The 24,162-nt window shown below is 37.7% G+C and overlaps 1 long non-coding RNA gene across 1 annotated transcript; it reads right to left on the reverse strand.

Annotated features, from left to right (window-relative positions):
• Window positions 1-103: 103 nt before the first annotated feature.
• Window positions 104-23,560, reverse strand: LOC146739366 (uncharacterized). The gene is made up of 2 exons (XR_014930162.1): window positions 23,414-23,560; window positions 104-264 (listed from the first exon to the last, which is right to left on the reverse strand). It is a non-coding gene; the product is annotated as an uncharacterized LOC146739366 (long non-coding RNA).
• Between the last annotated feature and the right edge of the window lie 602 nt (window positions 23,561-24,162).

The raw sequence follows: 24,162 nt of genomic DNA on the forward strand, positions 1-24,162 counted from the left end.
GAGTCCAGTGACAGACGTGATCGTGTACAGCAGTCCTGTGGAGACGGTAAGAATACCTGTCAACAAAGTTTTCTTCGTCCTGGATTGTTTTTCTTGGTTGTCCTTCTTTTTCTGATCTAACTCATTCTGCCACAACCAGTCATATTTGCCTTCACTCATTTTATATATGTACCTGACGACTGTTGTCCGGCGGTGATGTTGTTCGACTCTGATCAGCCATTAGCACGTGGAACACAGTGGTGCACGTGACCGGCGATTGGCTAACTGAAAGTAAACGAGAACATGAATTATGAAATGCGACTTGCACATTTTATGAACCGTGTCGCCTACTCTCTATAACAAAGAAAAAAATAGGATTTGTATCCCAATAAATAGTTGATAATAAACTGCGAAAGCGAAAGTAGCCTTGAATAAAAATCGCGAATAGATGATAACCCCTAAGAGCTTTCAGAATAAAATTGCAACGCTCTGGTCTAGCGAGTACAAATCCTCAATTATATTACATTTCCGGGTTTGAAATAGTTCCGGACATTTTATCTGAAAGTCCTCTATATATCTCGGGATGATTGAATTATTTAGGATTTGTATAGACGCTGGTGTTTTTGATAAAACATTCATGTTATCCGCCTTGATGATTTGCCGGCGGCCCAATTACGTCTCAGTTAACCGCCACCCGCTCCCTTCCCCATCATTATTGGGATTTATATTAGCCGATAAGATCGACTGAACGTAAACTGGGCATACTAAAAAAATACTACATTGGAAAGAAATGTCATATCTATAAAATACACTGACTTTTTTAATTTGAAACTCCTTTCTGAATTCTTGAAATTATGATGAGAATGCAAATTAATTTTCAATTCGATCCTTAATCACAAATGCGTTAATGTATCAGTCAATGCAAGCGTCAATATTTACATATCAGCGTGTTCCAAATATTTAACGTGCTTTCATTGTTGCTACATTTCGTTTCGACCATCGACTAACTGGTTTCAATTTGTTTGGCATCGTTTGCGTAATTCTAATATTATTATTTATTTCTTCAAATTATTTGTTAAACGATTAGATGTTCTATTAATCACTCAGATATGTAGTGGCATACTCATATGTGTTCTGTCATACTCAGATGTCTTGTGGCACACTCAGATGTCTTGTGGCACACTCAGATTTGTTGTGGCACATTCATATATGATGTGGCATACTCAGATGTGTTTTGGCATACTCAGATTTGTTGTGATACACTCAGATTTGTTGTGGCACACTCACTCAGATCCGAGTGTGCCCCAACACATCTGAGTGAGTGTGCCACAACAAATCTGAGTGTGCCACAACACATCTGAGTATGCCACAACCACAGTCAGCTTGCGCATACGTGATAATAAAATAAAAACGATATTTACTATATGGGGGCCGCCATCTTGAATGCCGCATAAAACTAAATAAGAGACAAGTTGTGAAACGCGTTTTTCAGATTCCTTCCTACAAATCAGGACAAAAATACCAATCTTTCACAGAAATACGATCCATTAAGGATAATATTAAGCCAGCCGATAACAAAATTCGGTCGAATTCGTCGTTATTGTGTGGAAAGATCCCTTAAATGCGAACACCTAATTACACGAAGAATATAGAACACTTTCCTGGGGTATTTGAAACCAAAAAGTGTCGTTCCAGCTCAGCAGCCAATCAGTGACGGCCTTACATTCAGATGACAATTTCTGTTTCAAATACCCCAGGAAAGTGTTCTATGTTCTTTGTGTGATTAGGTGTTCGTATGCAAGGGATTTTTTCACACAAAAACGCCGAATTCGGCTGAATTTTGTTATCGGTTTGCTTAATATAACCCCAACGGATCGCATTTTTGTGAAAGATTGGTAATTTTGTCCAGATTTGTAGGAATCTGAAAAAAACGCATTTCACAACTTGTCTCTTAATGAATTTTATGCTACATTCGAGTATGCCACAACACATCTGAGTATGCCACAACACATCTGAGTGTGCCACAACACATCTGAGTATGCCACAACACATCTGAGTATGCCACAACACATCTGAGTGTGCCACAACACATTTGAGTATGCCACAACACATCTGAGTGTGCCACAACACACCTGAGTGTGCCACAACACATCTGAGTATGCCACAACACATCTGAGTATGCCACAACACATCTGAGTGTGCCACTACACATCTGAGTATGCCACAACACACCTGAGTGTGCCACAACACATCTGAGTATGCCACAACACACCTGAGTGTGCCACAACACACCTGAGTGTGCCACAACACATCTGAGTATGCCACAACACACCTGAGTGTGCCACAACACACCTGAGTGTGCCACAACACATCTGAGTATGCCACAACACACCTGAGTGTGCCACAACACATCTGAGTGTGCCACTACACATCTGAGTGTGCCACAACACACCTGAGTGTGCCACAACACATCTGAGTATGCCACAACACACCTGAGTGTGCTACAACACACCTGAGTGTGCCACAACACATCTGAATGTGTCACGACAAATCTGTGTATGCCACAACACATCTGAGTATGTCACAACAAATCTGAGTATGCCACAACACATCTGAGTGTGTCACAACAAATCTGAGTATGCCACAACACATCTGAGTATGCCACAACACACCTGAGTATGCCACAACACACCTGAGTGTGCCACAACACATCTGAATGTGTCACGACAAATCTGTGTATGCCACAACACATCTGAGTATGTCACAACAAATCTGAGTATGCCACAACACATCTGAGTGTGTCACAACAAATCTGAGTATGTCACAACAAATCTGAGTATGCCACAACATATATGAGTATGCCACAACACATCTGAGTATGCCACAACACATCTGAGTGTGCCACAACACACCTGAGTGTGCCACAACACATCTGTGTGTGCCACAACACATCTGAGTATGCCACAACACATCTGAGTGTGCCACAACACATCTGAATGTGTCACGACAAATCTGTGTATGCCACAACACACCTGTGTATGGCAAAACACACCTGAGTATGCCACAACAAATCTGAGTATGCCACAACACATCTGAGTATGTCACAACAAATCTGAGTATGCCACAACACATCTGAGTGTGCCACAACAAATCTGAGTATGCCACAACACATCTGAGTGTGCCACAACAAATCTGAGTATGCCACAACACATCTGAGTATGCCACAACACGTCTGATTATGCCATAACACATCTGAATGTGTCACGACAAATCTGTGTATGCCACAACACATCTGAATGTGTCACGACAAATCTGTGTATGCCACAACACACCTGTGTATGCCACAACACACCTGTGTATGCCACAAAACACCTGAGTATGCCACAACAAATCTGAGTATGCCACAACACATCTGAGTATGTCACAACAAATCTGAGTATGCCACAACACATCTGAGTGTGCCACAACAAATCTGAGTATGCCACAACACATCTGAGTGTGCCACAACAAATCTGAGTATGCCACAACACATCTGAGTATGCCACAACACGTCTGATTATTCCATAACACATCTGAATGTGTCACGACAAATCTGTGTATGCCACAACACACCTGTGTATGCCACAACACACCTGAGTATGCCACAACAAATCTGAGTATGCCACAACACATCTGAGTATGTCACAACATATTCGACTGTGTCACAACACATCTAGTGGTACACTCAGTCGTGTAGTGGCACGCTCAGATATGTAGTCGCACACTCAGTTGTGTTGTTGCACACTCAGATATGTGGTGGCACACTCAGATATGTAGTGGTACACTCAGATATGTAGTGTTACACTCAGTTGTGTAGTGACACTCTCAGATATGTGGTAGCATACTCAGATATGTAGTGGCACACTCAGTTGTGTAGTGGCACACTCAGATATGTAGTGGCACACTCGGTTGTGTTATGGCACACTCAGATATGTAGTGGTACACTCAGATATGTAATGGCACACTCAGTTGTGTAGTGGCACACTCAGATATGTAGTGGCACACTCAGATAAGTGGTGGCACACTCAGATATGTAGTGGCACACTCAGATATGTAGTGGCACACTCAGTCGTGTAGTGACACACTCAGTCGTGTAGTGGCACACAGTCGTGTAGTGGCACACTCAGATATGTAGTGGCACACTCAGTCGTGTAGTGGCACACTCAGATATGTAGTCGCACACTCAGTTGTGTTGTTGCACACTCAGATATGTGGTGGCACACTCAGATATGTAGTGGTACACTCAGATATGTAGTGTTACACTCAGTTGTGTAGTGACACTCTCAGATATGTAGTGGCACACTCAGATATGTAGTGGTACACTCAGTTGTGTAGTGACACTCTCAGATATGTGGTGGCATACTCAGATATGTAGTGGCACACTCAGTTGTGTAGTGGCACACTCAGATATGTAGTGGCACACTCGGTTGTGTTATGGCACACTCAGATATGTAGTGGTACACTCAGATATGTAGTGGCACACTCAGTTGTGTAGTGGCACACTCAGATATGTAGTGGCACACTCAGATATGTGGTGGCACACTCAGATATGTAGTGGCACACTCAGATATGTAGTGGCACACTCAGTCGTGTAGTGACTCACTCAGTCGTGTAGTGGCACACTCAGTCGTGTAGTGGCACACTCAGATATGTAGTGGCACACTCAGTCGTGTAGTGGCACACTCAGATATGTAGTCGCACACTCAGTTGTGTTGTTGCACACTCAGATATGTGGTGGCACACTCAGATATGTAGTGGTACACTCAGACATGTAGTGTTACACTCAGTTGTGTAGTGACACTCTCAGATATGTAGTGGCACACTCAGATATGTAGTGGTACACTCAGTTGTGTAGTGACACTCTCAGATATGTGGTGGCATACTCAGATATGTAGTGGCACACTCAGTTGTGTAGTGGCACACTCAGATATGTAGTGGCACACTCGGTTGTGTTATGGCACACTCAGATATGTAGTGGTACACTCAGATATGTAGTGGCACACTCAGTTGTGTAGTGGCACACTCAGATATGTAGTGGCACACTCAGATATGTGGTGGCACACTCAGATATGTAGTGGCACACTCAGATATGTAGTGGCACACTCAGTCGTGTAGTGACTCACTCAGTCGTGTAGTGGCACACTCAGATATGTAGTGTCACACTCAGTCGTGTAGTGGCACACTCAGATATGTAGTGGCACACTCAGATATGTAGTGGCACACTCAGTCGTGTAGTGGCACACTCAGATATGTAGTGGCACACTCAGTCGTGTAGTGGCACACTCAGATATGTAGTGGCACACTCAGATATGTAGTGGCACACTCAGATATGTAGTGGCACACTCAGATATGTAGTGGCACACTCAGATATGTAGTGGTACACTCAGTTGTGTAGTGACACTCTCAGATATGTAGTGGCATACTCAGATATGTAGTGGCACACTCAGTTGTGTAGTGGCACACTCAGATATGTAGTGGCACACTCAGATATGTAGTGGCACACTCAGTCGTGTAGTGGCACACTCAGATATGTAGTGGCACACTCAGTCGTGTAGTGGCACACTCAGATATGTAGTGGCACACTCAGATATGTAGTGGCACACTCAGATATGTAGTGGCACACTCAGATATGTAGTGGCACACTCAGATATGTAGTGGTACACTCAGTTGTGTAGTGACACTCTCAGATATGTAGTGGCATACTCAGATATGTAGTGGCACACTCAGTTGTGTAGTGGCACACTCAGATATGTAGTGGCACACTCAGATATGTAGTGGCACACTCAGATATGTAGTGGCACACTCAGTCGTGTAGTGACACACTCAGTCGTGTAGTGGCACACTCAGATATGTAGTGTCACACTCAGTCGTGTAGTGGCACACTCAGATATGTAGTGGCACACTCAGATATGTAGTGGCACACTCAGTCGTGTAGTGGCACACTCAGATATGTAGTGGCACACTCAGTCGTGTAGTGGCACACTCAGATATGTAGTGGCACACTCAGTCGTGTAGTGGCACATTCAGATATGTAGTGGCACACTCAGGTGTGTTTTGGCACACTCAGATGTGTAATAATTCGCCGTGATTTGTGATAATTCGCTCGGAAGTGCTGAGAACTGTGTGCTCATCGCAAATAAGGTGGGAGCGAAAAGTAATGATTTGCCAGGAAAATCACCTCCATTCTATTGAAAATACTTGCTAGCGCTGATTCTATTAATTGACTGAAACGCCCAAATTTCAATCAAATACATCCCCTGGATAAAAGGTTTACTACATTATGATGCAATCAATACATTAAATACTGATATGCACTAGTGACAGTTAACCGTGATTGAATAGAAAACATGTTTTATTTATCGTGACAATACGTAAATCATGAAATATTTTAATAGATAAGAAAGTAAACGGAAAGTGAATGGTGGATATATATTCTATTCAATTTATTAAATGGTGTGTGATAATGTGTGTAGATGTACAATGAGTCACTCAGGTATGTGATTACTCATCCATAGTCGTGGGAGTTTGTACGTGTGACGCAAGCGAGTACGTCCGAAAAAAAAATTACTGCATAAACTGACAAATATACTTACATTCAGAATCTAGGATGTCAGATTATGTGATTGTGTGATAGATCAGTCGAACACGCATGCGCATGCGATACCTCATTTAGGAGTGCGATAACTCACTCACGTTTGCGATAACTTACTCACTCATATTTGCTATAAAGTACTCAGGCACTATGCAATGTCTCTTTCAGGTGTGCGATGACTGAGTAATTAGAAGTGTGATAGCTCACTCAAATGTGCGTTTCAGAAGTGGAATGACTGGTTTCGATGTATGATAGCTCATTCGAACATGCGAAAACTCACTAAAATTTGCAATATCTCCTCAGATGTGCAATAACTCACTCAGGAGGTACTGTGTGTCCCACTCATTGTAAATATTAATATATAGTTTGTGAAAAGCAAAACAAATAAAACTCCCATATTGATTATTCTCAGCAATCAGACTTGCTGGTGCCAGTTGAATTGATTGACTAAAACAGACCGTTTTCAATCAATTATATTCCGGATAAAAGCAACAACAAATTCATCTCGTAATCAATGAAGATATATCTTGTTCAGTTGCGGCTTGCTCGTCTTACGATGTAATCAACGCGGTGTGCTGCTCCGAAGGCCATTTTAACAGCATCGTTAAATTCAAGTGTCGTGATTGTCAAGTGACATATATTGTAAACGAGACACGTAAAACAGTTCTGTTTTACAGTTGATGAACAATAATATTATACAACGCCGTAGAACCATAACATGTGCAGATTTATTCATCTGTGATGTTTGCATAAATCTGAATGGGTAATGAGAAATAATAACAGCGTCTTGCATAGACAGAGTGGCGGAGTGGCGTAAATCGAGTGACGATACGCCGCATCGGTTGTAGGATAAACAAGCATATGCGATGTAGTAAGTACTAGCGTCGTATCTAGGCGTTAATGGAGTGGCCTATAGTGAGAGGGACTGTGCATATATACCGTAGATAAGACAAGCATTCATGTGACCACCGCATCTCATAGACATCAGAATAAAGTCATATTAACGGATATACTGTAGTTATACATATATCATGGTTTCGCCTACTCAAGAATGTTGGAGTGGTTGGATGCAGTTCGTGAGTAGGTAGACATTATGTACAGTTGTATTGCTTACTGACGGGGTTTAACGCCCGGAGTATCTCAGTGGGAAAATAATGTATACGGTTAAATGCAGGTAATGGAGTGGGCTCGGGTCTTCAAGTTAGATTTTGCACCAAACACGATTCTTATCAAGTAACAGTTAATGAGATACACAAGATCATGTTCCAGACTACGTGGACTACGTACCAAAAATGTACCACCTCATCATGTACCAATTGACCGAGAGTTTCAAAATAACCCAGTCTATATAATTATAAAGTACAACCAGTTAATAATTCAAAACATCGCTTTTGTTACCTCGATGAATTGCACCCCCACAAATGGCATGTATTAAGTCAAATTAAAATAACAATGAGAAATTGCCCTAGATAAAAAGCTGGAATATTGCGATGTTTTTTTTTTCATTGCTATTACCCATGATTTTCATGAAAGATACGATAAAAGATACTGCTGTTGCAGTAGTATATGGGCTAACACTGCCGTATTATATTATAGCCTTTAACAGTGTCTCCCGAGATATATGGTGCGTCATTCTGCGTTTATCGTAGAGAGGATCGGCTTATAAATTACTCTCCCACATTGGTGAATGTAAGTCAGGATTACGTGACAGTCATTCGCCCAGTTATGAGGAGCGGTAAAAAAAAACGTAACGATTCTCGAAGGAACAATAAATCCAAATGAGTAATTACAGGATAACAGTTCTCTTCGTGTATATGTGAGGATGATGAACCCCATCGTAAATTTGACGTGTTGTTTTGAAAATCCACGATTTTAGGTCACCATCTATTCGTATATATATATGCACGACGCCAATCCTAATTCCCTTGCGTCAAACGTTTGCACATTCTCAACAGCCTCGGAGCATTCAATGTATATCGACTATACACCGCAAATGCGAGATGTCGTTTTTTTTTAAAGAGTTATGTGTTCGAGTATTTTAAATCTAGGTAGTTCATCGGAGACACTACAATTATATTCAAATATCGATTTTGCCTTATCGATGGCCCTTTGGAAATTCGTGTTGCGTCAGTATGTGTTAACCGGTTTTAAGACAAACGTCTATTCCTGTAGCAATGCCTTCGTGGACAGAATAACATGAACCTAAACAGCTACCTGGCAAATTATCTGTGTACTGTATTGTCCCAGCCTTTTGCACATTTTAGAATTGCGATCACCACAAACTATAGACATAAATGTCACCGGAACTATAAGCCCGCCTTTTAGAGACTATATATGTGTGTGTGCATTATTTGGTACGAGAGCAGCACACGAGAAATGCGTGATAAAAGTCGTTTATATTTTAAGAATACACTTTCTCATCGATCTGTCTGGTGTGGGCACAGTAACTATATGTTACCACAAGGCAGGTGCAACACTGATAGTACTTTATATTTGTTTGTCACCGAAACCCGGATGAAATACGAGTATTATACGACTTCAACACTCCCCCATAAGCCCCGTTTTCAATATATATATAGCGATCGGATCGAGATGGATTTAAATTTAAACACGTTCCGAAACGTGTGTAGGAACGGTCAGAGGCAAGTCGGCACGTGCCCAGGATTTGCGTATCTTGGTCCCCGCTTAGAAAGTGTAGATCCAACTGCCAAGTTGTGTGTGTCGGAACGCATGTAGTGGTAGTGAAACTGACACCCAGCAAATATGGTGATTGAAATAACTAATATGTGAGAATGTTTTAAATTTTACGGTCATATCTAGATATGCACAAATCCAGTACTGGCAATTCTAGAAAACCGTCTGATTTCACCACTTATGATGCCATTTTTAAAATTATAGAGCCTGAGCTGAATTTTACTTTCGTTGCTGAAGTAATATTTTGTAATGATAATAAGGCGATTCTACGCTGATCTCATAAAAACTCGAAGTGGACTGACTTTTAGTAAAGTGGTACCCTTTTCAAAAATTTTGTAAAAAAATAACATTTCTGTGGCAGCCCTTTTTGCTAATAATATACTCCTTCTTAAAAGATATGATTGTTCGTTCGATTGTTTGTTTTTTGACATTAGGGATGAACCATTTTTCTGTATTGTCCTTTTATTTTAAATTATAAACTCCCAAGACCATGCCGTGTTTATAGGAATATCTGTTTTACTTTCTGTCATGGAATATGTTCATTGTTTGAGGAGTATATTATCTCAGTAATTGGACGAACGGTGACGTGATTTCAGCGTACACCGATTGGCTCCCCTTCTTAACACGAACCTGGAGTCGTTAATCCTTATACAGACATCGAAGATTATCACTATCTCGATCCGGATCGAGTTGGCCAGTGAGAATTTTATTCAACGTTATAATCCGACTTGCATTTATACACAGATCATAGTTAATTAACATTGATTTGATTATTATCGTGATAATTATTTATGATAAATTATGCAATTTAATCACTTAAAGGATGTGACAAATTATTGTTATCTTTCCGAGCCAAATGATTTAAATATATCTTACGGTTCAGTGAGTCCGATTTTCGCGTTTTGTTTTCTAATTCTTTTCGGCAATCAGTTGAATTATACGAGCACCGGCATCGGTGTAATGCTATATAAGTACAGAGCGCAAAACACACGTACAATTTATCAATACCCGTATCCAGTAATTCCTTTACCTATCAGAATAATATACTTGTGTCCTTGCGCAATGTGATCTCTAACATACATTCAAGAACGACGGTAATTGTAAATAACGTTCCGGTGCTACCGGAGTAACGTAATGAAATCACTCATCCGTTTCCTTGGTGTCATTCGAGTTGTGCTCTGGTTACGTTACTTGTATGCATTCTCGTAATAATGTGTGCTTTCCATGTTGCTGGCTTCAGTACATTACTAATCTCCGCAAACATTAATCATCCGGGGAAGATATTTGACAATTTGACAATTTTTCATTACATTAATCTATTGAGATTGGAGTCTATAGGTGTCAATCTAAGTAATCATGAACATCAATATCTCTAGAGACTATATCTATGTCAAAAAAAACGCATTTTTATAATATATTTTTTTATAATTAATCATACGCAATGCGCATACCCCTCCCTCCTTCAAAAATCGCCCCCGTATGAGTGCTCATCAAGATGGAATCGGCTGTTACCATAGAAATAGTTTTAACCGCTCCGACAAACGGCGATAATTGAGATAGAATAATATAGTTGATGCAAGATGTAGTTATACTACAGTAGTAGGTGTGATTGATCTACTTGTTACTGAATCGACCTCTACTGGTTACACGCAAAAAACACCTAATTCAATCTTAATATAAACTATTAAGACGAGGCAACAGAAGTGGTGAACATTCCAAGCTGTATTGTTTGTTTTTAGGTTTAAGACGTGAATGAATAATGAAAGGTATTTTGAGTAGTTCCGCTCGATCGAACCTCATCTTAGCCCAACATACATCAAATGTGGTCTAAAACTGTCAGGATAAACTTACCGGTAGATTTCGGCTTTTCTCCAAGTATATTGCCTTATTGGCGATATGACCTCGGACTTTTCAAGTCTCAAATTGAAAGCGATTGCGAGAGACACATTTCATCGAACCATTACCTTCGACATCATTTTTAACCAACGCACACGCATCCCGCGCACATACATCACAAATATTGTGGGCTAAAATTATCGGGCTAATTTCACCGGGAGGGGAAAAATTTATACAATTAACTGGTTTCGGCTTTCCTCCAAGCATATTCCCCACGGGAATGTCCCTTAATGGCGATATAACGTCGGACTTTTCTTTGGAGCTCCTCAAGTTGGCAAGTCTCAATTTGATCGCGATTGTTAGAGACGTGTTTGTTGTTATCTGATATGTCTATCCCATAATCACGTTACCGTGTTACGTGCTTTTTCTTTGATAACGATCTCTCTTAGGTGAATACAATATAAGGCAGTGTAATCAATGACGTCAGTTCCTTTTTATTTTTTTCCGATTTCAGTTTGAGTGTCTGAAAATCAAAGAGAACTAGAATCTTCACTTCTTTTATTTGCCTAATTTCACCTTTTTGGCACATTGCGAAATGAGTGAATACATATATATATACACATCATTGATTGAGTTTTGTTTAGAACGATAATGTTTGGTTTTGGCAATCTTAGAAAAATACGATTATGTATCTGATAGTTACATATATTTTCAGGGAGTAGCTATTTTGCATATTAAGCGTTGATATCTAACGAGACGAAATACATAACATAACAATTTATAAAACATTAACACAAAACTGCATAAAAAAGGAAATCCAAAATTGATGAACGTATACAGTTTTGAACCCAACCTTGGTACATGACATACCAAGCAATGAATAATTATTATGCATATATTTAGAACAAGCAACCGCAGTTTAGCAATTGAGAAAAAGACGGCACACCCAGCCAAATGAAGACACCGTTAAACAATCAAGTTTGAAAAACAATATTTTTAAATCGAAGATCTAGATTGAATAACACTAGTTTGTCCTAAATATAATTTAAACCCACAAAAAGGCATGACATATATTGCATTTCTTGCTAAAAATCACTAATTCATTTCATGTATATTTTTTTTCAAGTATATCCACTTAAAAATAGAGATGATGAAATAATCAAAAGCCTTAGAAGTTTCGTGAACAATTAAATTGCATATTGTTTTCTTTTGATGTTACTTGTACATATATTTATTGTAACAACTGATAGGAATTTTTTTTTTCCTAAAGATGCAATAGCATATCACTATTTTATTATTGTTATTAGTATTACTATACTGACTTCAATTAAAACGTAGCAGTGGTGGAGTGCCAAGGAATTGTTGTGAAGGTATTAAATAAAATTCAGCAGAACGATACAAGTACATTTATTGTTAGATGATTCTTCACTCTAAAGGATCAGTCTGTGAGCACTCCCCGGGTACAAATTAAAGGAATAGACCTCTATTATTCGCATTTTTAGCACAAGAAAACTGTGTATAGAGTCGAATGGCATGTACACGGTGTATAGCAACAGCACGAGAAGTATAAACGCATTTATTTTGGAAAACCACTACCTACTCAAGTTGAGACACTACTATCTGATAAACGGTGTTGCTTCTGAGAATAATTATGGAAACATTTCTCGTAATGATGGTTTGGACGCTGCTGAGACACTGAAAAGTGCCACTGTATCGTGTTTTACAAGTCATCGGCGATCATCATGATCAGATAGGAACAATCTGTGACATGCTTAATGGCATGCTCCCAATTGTAGAAATATATCCTTTTAAACGTCTCTGGTGGTTGTTGATAATTGATAGTAATATAAAAGAAGCTTAGATTGCGCTCTGCTCACTTATCAACATTGTGCAACTCGATAGGCTCCAACTCCCCCACTAGCTTAAGCACCCAGCAAATCCAACACTAACCTGTGAAAGGCATTATTCTTTCGTGAGGTACAGTCATATAACCTAATTCACACTCCGTAATACCAGCAGAGACATGTCCAGAAAACAGCTTGCCTAGTTTCTGACTTCATTAATTTTATATAGAGAATAGTAACTATTGCTGCACAACTAAATGTTCGTCCCATGGGATTACCATAAGTTATTCATATCTAGGGCCTCAATATTAATCGCGACTACACATAAGATTACACCATGGACGTAACATTCTATTTAATAAGTTATGTATATTATACATCACGTATTATCAAAAGTCTGAAAAACAAATTTGTAATAGTTTTTGTACTGCGATGAGCAATATCGGATGAAAGGAGTTGTATAGTTCGGTCAGTTGCCATGGCAACACATGGTAGATAGATTGTAAAATTGTCATATTATCTGTAAATCTCTGTGCAATCACTGACCTGTTATGACGTTTGGATCTGGAAGATGACGTTTCACCACTAACGTATTTCACGGTCTAATCAGATCGATTTGTTCGATGCTAGAAAGAACAATTATTTTTTATTTTTTTTATCACGATAGGTAAGTGAGACATCGTGTTAAAGTGTGGTATGTAATCCATATCGAACGCGATGACCACCTCATTCAACGAATGATAGCACCATTTCAATACGACATTACAGCGGTCCCGTCCGTGTCTGCATATTGACAAAACTAGGCGTACGTGACGCGACGTAGAGTAATAACGAAAACGTACAATATTGATTTCACGTTTTGTCAATGGATTTGACTCTCATAATTAGGCCACGCCCCTTTATACAACTAATTATAAAGCTTCTAGATGTGTTTTACTGTCTTATAATGGAATTAAGGTAGAGATGCAGGTTTGTTGGCACTTGGGAGTGAATTTTTTTTTTACAGTCTTGGCTATAGACTGTAAAATATTTGTAGAATTGTGAATAGTGGAACATACTCAAAAGACGATTTTAAAATATAGATAACAGGTGCAAACATTCTTTCTTTTGAATGCTTAGCAAGGTTTAGCAAGGCTGTACATAAATAATAAAAAAAGAAACATGGTGAAAAAAAGAAGTGACGGGATCTCCATATTATGCACTATATTTAACTTTTTACAAAACGATAATACTTTTAAAATTGGAACTGTTACGGTCATTTTAATTATGAGCATTAGCAAAATTCACTGAGTGAATTGTTATGCAAATTAGCAATTATCTCAGCTTCTTTTTAGTGCACATCCCAGAACTTTAAAAAGAATAGCCCCTAGACGCTTTGACCTTTTGTTTTGAAGTTTTCACAAATGATTGACAAAGTGTTTATCTTCAAAACGCCGTCGGGGTATTGTTTTTGGTTGAACAGTGTTACAACAATCGTACAGACAACTAGTCTGGGTGTTAATTTATGCATAAACTTGAAGTAGTGAAATTTGAGCTGCTGCTCTGCAAAATTGACAACTGGTAATCAGTTTTCAAGACGGCACTTTCTTCATAGTAAACAGATGTACCAAAAAAGCACATTTTTGTGCATATTTCAAACTACAGTGTCCATGAAAAAAAAATAATAACAAAATTTTAAAATTCATACAATAAGTTTTCCGAAAATATATAGTTTTGTGGACAAGGGAGGTCATCTTGGTTTCCTAATTAACTAATTAAAATACCTGTCATGTAAACTGCATCTCTACCGTAAAAGTTAGTTCGTTTCGCTAAAAACACAATTTCCCGTTAAGCAGCCTACTCATATAAATGAGATTACCCAAAACTTATTCAAGCGGCAATAGATTGTACCGGTCAATATAAGGACATTAAGTTTTAAAAAGTGGGAGGTGTCACCATTTTTTTGAGAAAATCATTGTTGTTGTTTTTAGCGAATGGCAGCCATTTTGTCGGTATATAACGCTTTTAAATTGGTTCGTGTGGTGGAGAGATATTATGTGACATCTCAAATTATTGCCTGGTGACATAAAGTGAAAAGATTATATACCATGACTAACTGGGTACATTTGTTTTTGTGATGAATTAATAACAACTCAGGTTTTTAAAACGTGAAAACATTGTATTCTATGAAATTGCTCAAAAAATAGCAAAATATTAGGCAAATTGTCACAAAATACACTGCTGTTTCATAATACCATTGACTTCGAGCGCCATGATTGTACGTAATAAACCAATGACCATTGTCATGCGATTTATAACAACATTTTTCAAAATTTACAATTTTACCATGACAATTTTTTGTGTAATATATAACGACAGTTCACAAAGGCAAAGGCAAAGAGTAAAACAATACAATGCGTCGTTTTTAGAGACTTATTCACAGTGGTTGCAACTATTCACTATACTTCTACTTCTTCGGTTATGTACTATTAATTGTACACCGAAATATTCTCCAAATCTGTTTTTCTTCGTATATCATGGCGTGACTATTCGAATATCTTGTGTCTGACAAGATCTGAATTTGCGCATTACTGATACGTTTAACTACACAAGGAAACGTAGTAATTCAACACGCCGACTCGTGGGTTGAAAGTGACCATTATTGTATATCACCACGACAAAGAGAGTAAAACAAGAAATATATTTGAAGAGCAAATGGTGTAGCGATGGCGTGAGGAATGAAATAACACTAATGATTTTATGGATGGCAATCGGTTTCGAAGATTCCATTCACACACGGGGATGTCAAACCCACCAACATTAAACAGGTGAATGTATATAGTGAGCGTCTCTCACTAGACTATATTACGTGGTTCCTTCCGTCTCACGTAATTTGTTTGTTTAAGTACCATTATTGTATTCATTCTAGTTCGTAGCCATTCTCGTTATTATCAACATTTCTAATAAACAACGACCACATGTAAATGCTTAGTTCTAATGTTCTAATTTGAAGTACCGTCAAATTATGTCAAATGTGGTTACAATAGTATCACCTGCACGATCCTACAAGCATCTGGCGAACTCAAACGGAATAGCACGAGCACAAACATCCCGCAAATGATTGATATCATATTACTAAGTTAATGTGAAGTTACCAATAAAAAAAACAGTGCTCTTGTTTGTCATAACTCCGTCACAGTAAAATAACCCTGTTTTATTACGTATAGTAGCTATAGATCAACGTGTACGCAGTCACGAAGAAAATCAATGGTCGCTAAACAGCGACGTGGATTGCGTGATTCCGGTGTATTCACTCGCTTTAATTACATTATCCAGTTAACGCTCAATGAAAAAGAAACCTTTTTATTTGCGGTTTTTGACACATCGCCGGTGCGTGATGTACTGAATATGCTATCAATTGCTATGTCTGAAATTGGTTAATCATGGAAGTGCAGTCATAGAATACATAACAATTGGCCTTGAACCTTTTTGTTCATGGTCAATGATACCTCGGTCATGGTGAAGTCTTTCCAGTTGTGACTGTGGAAACCTAATAATAGACCTACTGATTTATTGAAAGTTCGCTATATATTATATACAAGATGTGCCCGGGGCAACAAATTTGAGACTGTTAATTATCGGTTATTTAAGTTTATAAGCACAATTCAAAATATCAGCCTTCACGGTGTTATCTTTTTTTTATAAATAAATCAGTGCTGGGTTTCCCGAAGGATTAAAAATAGTATTTCGATGTGTATTAAGAAATAATGATAGAAATGTTGAAAGTGTTATGATATCAACTGTCTTTGTATTAGTCACGATGCATGTATTAAGAAAAAGGCCTTTGGCAAAACGCTTCTACTTAGTAGCGTAACGCGACTAAATTGCACACTGCCATATATCAGTTGCTACAAATACGTCCCTCTAGAACAGTTTATCTGATATTTTGTTTGCATAGTTAAATGAAGAAGGGCAATGGCTATTTGGCTATCGTATGGTTTTTATTTGCGTAATTCTGTAGTATTTTTCATAAATGCAAGACGTAATTCCGTACGCAAGGACGAATGTTAGATTCCGTAATTTTCATAAATGCAAGACGTAATTCCGTACGCAAGCTAAGGACGAATGTTAGATTCCGTAATTTTCATAAATACAAGACGTAATTCCGCACGCAAGGACAAGGCGTAAAAAGTATCCACTATTTTGTTTGCGTACATGTACAATAAAGATTGTAAATCGTACACAAATTATTATCCAAATTATAATCGTTGTGGAAACCCGGCACAATGTCAAACCGCCGCTTGTTAAAGTGTGTAATATACAACAATTGTGTGCTCTCAAATCCCTATAAAGATATTAACAGTCGGTTCTAAACATTTGTTGCTGAATGTTCCGATATACGAATGATTGATATGTGATCAATCAGCGTGGTCAGATGTGGTGAACGAAGAACCTCAGATTTATGTGGTGTCGTGTGCACTGTTATTGAGAAGTGAGTAAACAGTGTCTTATTCTTATTAAATCCAACAGATTTGTTTTTCGTTATCACTTGGTGTGGCACATGTATGTACATCCCCGAAGTGTGTAAAGGCAAGATGGCAGCTATGCAATGTTGAGTATGAGCGAAAAGTTATATTATCAATTATAGTTTTGACCAAATATGAACAAATTAAGTTAATTTCATAAACATGTCACTATATTGCAAATTATTGGTAAACCTTGTTTTCTACTGTGCTAATATCACATCTATTTGCTCATATAAATTTGCCGAAACATCTACTCCAGACGGAATTCGTTTAAAAGAGAAAATAGTGCGCTTATGTAACCCACTGTGTTTGAGTAATGTATGAATGAAATCATTTAAGTATATTTGATACGTTGTTATAATACTTACAATACTATAAAATTTCATATTTTGGGAGGATAAATGTAAACAAAAAGTAGTTTGCATTTGGAATTCCCTGTGTTTTAAATGTTTGATGGTATTTCAACCCCATCTATTCGCAATAAATTAGAACCTTATTTAAAGGCGTGAAGTCTCAACTGAAAGCATATATTTATGGAATTGCATATTAGTGGAAACCATCTGATTTGAAACGAACTGGCATATCTACAGTTAGTACGCAGATGGATCATTTTTTCCAATATGTGTAGCTTTGTGAAACTGGCAATACAATATAATACTAACCATGAGCATGCGCAGAGATCAAACGTCGCTCACGAATTTTTATATATAGGAGAGAATATGGAAAAATTCTAAAAAAAACCTAGGAGTTTGAATAATAAAACTTCAACACAAATGTTCTTCAATGATAAGTCAATTGTTTTATAACAACAGACTTAAGTGTTTAAGTTTAAATCTTTGTTTCAAATCGTTCATGGCAGTGATGACACAAAGTAGTGCGTGGTGCCATCTTGAGTCACGTTGAATTCAACTTCGAATTAAAAAAGTGCTTCGACGTTCGAAGGTTACGCAATTGCTATTATAGACTCCATAGAAGAGTGAAGGAAACACAGACAAACAGCAAACGATGTCAGGATGTCTGCTGAACAATCTGCCTTGTAATCCACGTAGTTGATACAGTGGGTGTAACATCACCATCGTATATGAATAAGAAATGCATTTTCTAAATGCATGCAATCAACAATTCTATTCTATAGTCCAGATTTTATTTAACACAGGTAGAAAAACAATGGTAGTAAATATCAACTATTAGTCTCAACATTTCATTACCAGTTTTATAGGCATAATCGAGTAATAAGGTGATTTCTAGAAGTCAGAAATCTGTGAATGGTGGTGGGAAACCAACAACTTATTTATCTCTTTTTCAAAAAATGAACATCAATTAGTTATGTATAAGAGTAATTGTACATTGGAAATGGCCGAAATACGGTGGCTCACATGTGTCACGTAATTAATCTGCAATAGCAACTTAATTTATGAAAGAAAAGTAAATTCACGAAACAAAACTTTAACTTCTCACAACAAAATCTTTAATTAATAAAACACAAACTTACATTTATGAAACACAATTTGTTGTAACAGAAACTTCATTTCTCTCATTGCAACTCTCTTTCTCACATCACGAACAACTTGAAATCTCGCACCGGAAATGCATTTTTCGCAACACAATACCATATCTTCGCACATCATAGATTTTTAATTTACCACCGCACAAGTTTGATATCACAAAACAATTTAATTTCTTTGAAAAAAAATGTGTTTTTGTCTAAAGACGAGACTTTCCTCCCGAAGCGAATTGGCCGCCATTTTATTTGTTGTTGTCGACTGTAGATTCCAAAAGGACTTGCTTGTTTTGTTTTTCCAGCGTAAATAGGGTCAACACATCCGAAGGGCGAAGGTCTGATGATCGAGTAACAGATACGTCTTTACGGTCATCGCGACGTTTTATCAAAGTTGAACATTTACCAACGAATCCAACGGGTCTTTGAGGCTTACTTTCAACGCCTATATTTACTGTGACATAAGTACTCATCTTAATCGTTTATACTCACGATGCTATTCTCGGATTTTTTTTTAAAACGAAGTCATTGGCAAGGTCATAGTTCCCGTTTGTAATATAGACGCGAAATACGAGCGTATATATTACCTTATGTTTGATGATGATATGTATGAGATATGGTTCAGTGGAACTACATTCGTTTAAACGGTCAGCCATTTTGCATGGTGACAGAACTGCACGCCAATTTGATAGGTGCGGTAATTATGTTAAGTTATGAACTTAACCCAGACTTCAAGTTCCCGGACATATGGACCAAGAACTGCATTTTTGGAAATCAAATTGCTAAAAGCATGTGCATATTCCCAATATAATTTCTTATGTGTATGTGAAGTCTGAATGTAATTGGTCCAAGCATGTACGTGTGCAAGGACGTCAGTCCCCCGGGGGTCAGTTCATAACTGCAACAAGTCCCAGTTCTCAAACAGCGTTCAAACGGGGACTAATAAATAATCAATATTTTGTCGTCAATAAAATATGGATGATGAGCTCGATATGAAATGTCACGTTGGAAAGATCAGACTCTCCCGGACCCACTTTCAGATTGGCCAATCAAAGCATTTCATACACCTATTTCTCAGTACTGTTTATTTTATAGGAAAATGCTCGAAATCTGGCGCAAAAAAAACACGTTTCAATGTGATTTATACCTGCACTCGGCAATCCGTCGCTCTTTGTCCCTAATTTCATTTAGTTGTCGGTGGATGGCCGGCATGATTGCAACCGATAAATAAAATACCAACATGATCAAATTACCGATGGTCGCAACTTGATTGCTAGAATTTAATTTGGAATGTGTTTTTTTTATGTTGAATAACAAATTGACAACCATTGCTGCCGCCCCACAGTACAGTCGGTGAGTGAAACGTCGTTAATACCATCTCAGATTAAGGCTTGTTTGGCACAAATTATCTCAGAATGTATTACAGCAACTAGAGTATAGTCATTCAGCGAGGATGTGCACCAGCATTTCACCGCACACCTTACCGGGTGAACCCAGCAACATCACTTCGAGTTATCTGCAAACAAGTGAAATGCAACGGCAACGTCATCCGCGTACAAGACGTTGAATTAATAATGGGTGATCATGCACACCGTGGTGTCGCGGCTTCATGACATCAATATTAACCCTGATTTCAAAGATAGAACCCAAAAGCCACAAAACCGCTGGTGTTTAGTACCAAAGTTGTCGATAAGCGTAAAAATGACAGCCAACTTGCACAGGGAATTCTGGGATACATTACCAAAAGAGTTTTGTTCTGGAAAATTTCAAATTGTGTTTTGTGAAATTTAATTTGTGTTTTGCAGAAGTTATATTGTGAATAAATACAGATTAAAATACGTTATGGGAAATTAAGTTTAGGTTGTGAGAATTCAAATTTCTGGTTTGTTTGAAATTTGGATCTGTAAGTTGTGTTGCTAGAAAATTGAATTTGTGCTGTGACTAAAACTTCCGCCATCAATTTTGTAAGCAGTTCTTTCTTTTATCTGTAGACTCGATAAGATTTATTAAAAGTGTCCCAAATATTTATATATTTCCAACTACATCATGATTCGTGAATAGAAACGCAATTCTTTTTATTTGTCAGATTTGTCTAGCACAAGACAGTCTGTCATTATTACTGCCTAGGCGGCTTTTCCTTCTGCGCCATTATATCCCATGACATTTTTTCCAGTGCCATTATTTCCTGTGTCATTTTCTCCCATTAAATCGTATGTACTTGAAGATCGACGACACCAATTAGCAGTGATTTAGCATAGCGATTATACGACATCAAAGGAAAGTTTACTATTCTCTCTTATCTCTATTCAATTTTTAGTAAATCGATAAGACTGCCCAGCTGCACTCACTCGCAAGGGATTTCCTGATACATGTTAAAGCGGGGGAGTCGTCACCTGCGCATGCGTCAGATTGCCATGGCGTGTCATTGTTTGCAAACAAGTGTCTACCCAAGAGCCTTTGCGTTTTTAGCGTGTGTTGTTATCGTCGCTTGGGACTCAATTCTCGCGCGTGCGCAGGTGACGACCCTCCCGCTTTAACATATTTATCACTGGACCATGGGGCAATATCCCTTGCTGATATGCTAAGGTAAACATCACAATATTCATGTTCAACATCGTCATGTTTGCGTGTACAAACAGTAAGCAGAAAAATGTGCAGCGATACTATACTTTCAAACTGGATAACAACATTTTATAGTCGAATGGTTATTAACCGAGAGTTTATTTTTGAACGATATCTATAGAAGGGTAATATTTCTGCCGATTATCGATAGCAGTCAGTGGCTAGTTGAATGATGCAATATTATTAACCGAGAGTTTATTTTTGAACGATATCTATAGAAGGGTAATATTTCTGCCGATTATCGATAGCAGTCAGTGGCTAGTTGAATGGTCTAATATTATTAACCGAGTGTTTATTTTTGAACGATATCTATAGAAGGGTAATATTTCTCCCGATTATCGATATCAGTCAGTGGCTAGTTGAATGGTGTAATATTATTAACCGAGAGTTTATTTTTGAACGATATATATAAAAGGGTAATATTTCTGCCGATTATCGATAGCAGTCAGTGGCTGTAACTACAAATGTGCGTTCAACGACGCGTTTAGACGTCATGCCATTTAAGCATGATTTAAGCGGGGAACGCTACCTGTCCCAAGGTGACGAATCCCCCGCTTCAACATTTCGATCTCTTCGTGATAAAAAAGTGTATCACGCGATATCACGTATTCGTAGTGGAACTGATTGATACTAGTCTTTTCATAGTCTGTATTACAAATCCACCTTCCGGTCCGTGGATAATACTAGCCAAATCAAGCTGAAACCATTTGCGTATTTTTCACGTATATCCACCGCAAATGTCAGCAAATAGCGTTTCAGAGGGTCTAGATTTCACATTTTTTCGGCGCCAGGGATTATGAACAGACCCCCCCCCTCCCATGCAAAATTTCGTGCGGCCGCCTTTGCTCTGTGAACAAGTAATATCATACTACATATTTTTGTTATGCAAATTACGGAGACTGAAATATTGCACGATACTTAACTATCTGTTTGGCGGGATTTCACATTCTATATAGTACAAGTTATCCTGTTATATAAGTTATGACATCGATTCCTTCAAGATTTCTCAGTCTGACGTGAAAGACGAGTAATTAGGTTTTTCCACTCATACAAAGCGTATGATTTGTTAACAATCTGAACAATTATGACAACTGACAAGCAGTATCCATTAAAAAAAACACATTTCAATTGCTTGTCATGTTTTTTCTTTCTCTCCGGAAATCTGGAATACTGAATATAAAGAAGTCTGTCAGGTATGCAGCATACACGCGGTGATTAGATGTAAATTGAAGAGTTCAACTCAGAGTAATTGATTTTCTCTGTACTCGTTTCCAATATTGATTATTTTAGACATCAGCCTAGAATTGAGTTGTCTTGGTAGTATATATATTCGATGTCGTATATTGATTGTGTGTTGATAAACTTCTACTGGGTATGTATTGTCATGAGTATTCAGAGTTTCGTCATTTTGATTACACTTGGGCTTGTGGAATAATATAGTACATTACTATATGTAGAAGTAATGGTTAAAGTGTCCATACTACCATATCGGATTAATGGACAGTCTTCACTTTGCCGTATATTATGAGTAGTGGCGAGAGAGTTCACATAATGAAGATAAGAAAATGTCAGTGTATTCAAACAACACCTAAAACACTTGACAGTCTATCGTATTCGCGGTATCAATAGAATTATTAGATGACTGGTGTCCATGAATATTAATATGTGCTGCAGTAACATGTTTCAACCAAGTACATGTTTGCATGCGATGTGCGTGGAATTTTTAACCGAAGAATGCCGAGTAATCATATGTATTTATTTGACAATGGACGCCATATAACATATTGTAATTTCATATACTTACTATAATATTGAGCTAAGATTAGAAACCATAAGACAGGAAACTACGCGCATGCGTGATGCATTTACAAGATGATTACTGTTCCTTGATAATATAATGGCTCGTTTTTCACTCACAATACGTCGTCCTTTAACTGAAGCGTCCGACAAAGATATCGAGGCCAATGGAGACACTGGCGACGTCCCAACGTGCCTGCAATTAATTAAAAAAAAGCGGTCGGTGTACACGATTTAATTGTTTATGTGTCGTATAACTGTGTCATATTTTTGTTAGAATCGTATATGTGAAACATGAATTTTCACTTATGAGACATGATTTTTTTATGTAAAACATGAATTTTATATATAAAGATGAATTTTCACATATGAGAAATGAATCTTATATATGAAACATGAATTGTATAAATGAAACATCAATTTTCACATATGAGACATGAATTTTTATGTAAAACATGAATTTTATATATGAAAGATAAATTTTCACATATGAGAAAAGAATCTTATATATGAAACATGAATTTTCACATATGAGACATGAATCTTATATATAAAACATGAATTGTATATATGAAACATGAATCTTATATATGAAACATGAATTGTATAAATGAACCGTGAATTTTCACATATGATGCATGAATCTTATATATAAAACATGAATTGTATGTATGAAACATGAATTTTCACATATGAGACATGAATCTTATATATAAAACATGAATTGTATATATGAAACATGAATTTTCACATGAG

Source organism: Saccoglossus kowalevskii, chromosome 8 (assembly GCF_978046115.1).
Source record: "Saccoglossus kowalevskii chromosome 8, keSacKowa6.1, whole genome shotgun sequence".
Taxonomy (NCBI): domain Eukaryota; kingdom Metazoa; phylum Hemichordata; class Enteropneusta; family Harrimaniidae; genus Saccoglossus; species Saccoglossus kowalevskii.